Source organism: Babylonia areolata, chromosome 34, assembly GCF_041734735.1.
Source record: "Babylonia areolata isolate BAREFJ2019XMU chromosome 34, ASM4173473v1, whole genome shotgun sequence".
NCBI lineage: Eukaryota > Metazoa > Mollusca > Gastropoda > Neogastropoda > Buccinidae > Babylonia > Babylonia areolata.
In genome coordinates, this window is record NC_134909.1 from 5792674 (window position 1) to 5795173 (window position 2500).

The following is a 2500-nucleotide window of genomic DNA, read 5'->3' on the forward strand; positions in this document are numbered from 1 at the left end:
CGTGCAGTTTTATTTGTTTTCCCTGTCGAAGTGGATTTTTTCTACAGAATTTTGCCAGGAACAACCCTTTTGTTGCCGTGGGTTTTTTTACGTGCGCTAAGTGCATGCTGCACACGGGACCTCGGTTTATCGTCTCATCCGAATGACTAATTATTGATGTTAAAGTTCAAAACATATTCTTTGTGAAGCTTTACTGACATGAGTGTCAGACAGGTGCAACAGCCGAGTGCTTAAAGCGTTGGACTTTCAATCTGAGGGTCCCGGGTTCGCATCCCGGTAACGGCGCCTGGTGGGAAAGGATGGAGATGTTTCCGATCTCCCAGGTCAAGATAACTGCAGACCTGCTGTGATCAAACCCCTTTGTGGGAATACGCACGCAGAAGATCAGATGCGCACGTTAAAGATCCTGTAATCCATGTCAGCGTTCGGTGGGTTATGGAAACAAGAACATAACCGGCATGCTCCCCCCGAAAACGAAGTATGGCTGGGTACATGGCGGGGTAAAAACAGTCACACCTGTAGAGGTCCACAGTGGATATGAGTGACGTAGGAGTGACAGCTCACGGAGGAAGAAGAGGAAGATGAGTGTGCCATCTGCAGTCACTGGTATTTTGACTTTCTGCATTCATTATCAGTTGTTGCCCTACTTAAATTGACGACTTTCTTTCTACGAAATCCATGAAATGATTTTCTTTAATGACACTCGTATTTGCTTCAAATAGTCATTCTGGATTCCATCATCTATGTGTCATGTTTTTCCCAACTCAACAAACATCCACACCCCTCCTCTTCTACAATTATATCATTTATTTTTTCTTTAACCCATTCAGCCTTAAGGGGTTTACAGCCTTAGCAGAAAAATTTTGAATCTGACCTTTTTTTCCCTTCCAATTGACACGTGTATTGTTTTGAATTGTATTGTATTTCTCTTTTTGTCACAACAGATTTGTCTGTGTGAAATTCGGGTTGCTCACCGCAGGGAGAGTGCGTCGCTACACTGAGAGCGCCACCCATATTTTTATATTTTTTTTCCTGCGTGCAGTTTTATTTGTTTATCCTATCGAAGTGGATTTTTCTACAGAATTTTGCCAGGAACAAGCCATGGGTTCTTTTACGTGCGCTAAGTGCATGCTGTACACAGAACCTCGGTTTATCGTCTCATCCGAATGATTTTCGTCCAGACCACCACTCAAGGTCAAGTGGAGGGGGAGAAAATATCGGCGGCTGAGCCGTGATTCGAACCAGCGCACTCAGATTCTCTCACTTCCTAGGCGGACACGTTACCTCTAGGCCATCACTCCACTTACGTATGGACACAGCCGGAAATTCAATTGAAGTTAGTTCCCTTTGCTTATGGTTTATGCGTGTGTGGAACCTGTTTTAAATGAAACGAATGTCGACAACTGAGCATTTCTCGGGTGCATGTTTAAATGAGTTAAAATGAGATCACCTCAATGTGAACAATCAACCTTTTCATTGAATGTTTACGCTCACCAGTGTCAGCGACAAGGCATTGAACAGAATCACTTCCTTCTGTTCCGCAGCAGTACTGGACGCAGTGAGAAATCGATGAGCAGTATATGAACAGGAGAAATTGGATTCCTCAGACGTGTGCATGCATGATGTGAAAGGGAGGGTGTTGCACCATATGGCGGTCATCATGCACGGGTCTGTGCGGACTGGTGTCCATCATTGTGGTGAACACTGGATGAGGGAATGGTCATGTCTGTGGTAATGTCCACAACTGCTCGTAGCTTCATCGTTAACAGGGCTTGAGTCATGGCTTGGGACTGAGCTCGTGTAGAGTGAAGGGGGAGGGGCACAAAAGAGAGAGAGAGACAGACAGACAGACAGACAGACAGACAGAGGGGGGAGAAAAAGATCGAGAAAGACACAGACAGAGATGCAGACAGACAGACAGAGTTTGTGTTTGTGCATATGTGAACACATGTGATTCCTTTCCAATAACTTCTCTGTTGACAGACATGCAGAGAGGCGCAGAGAGAGGGACACAGAGAGAGGGACACAGAGAGAGGGACACAGAGAGAGGGACACAGAGAGAGGGACACAGAGAGAGGGACACGGAGAGAGGGACACAGAGAGAGGGACACAGAGAGAGGGACACGGAGAGAGGGACACAGAGAGAGGGACACAGAGAGAGGGACACAGAGAGAGGGACACGGAGAGAGGGACACAGAGAGAGGGACACAGAGAGAGGGACACAGAGAGAGGGACACGGAGAGAGGGACACAGAGAGAGGGACACAGATCTAATGAAAATATCGTCTGACGTCAGACAGACAGAAAGAGGGGAGGTGTTGAGAGGGGCGGGGAGGGGGTGGGGGGGAATGACAATATGGTTTCCTCCTCCTTCCCCACTACCCACGTCCAGTAACTCTCCATTCACATTCAGGTGTATACATGACTGAATACAGAGAGACAGACAGACAGACAGAGACACAGACACAGACACAGACAGAGAGGGAGGGGGGGTAGAAAAA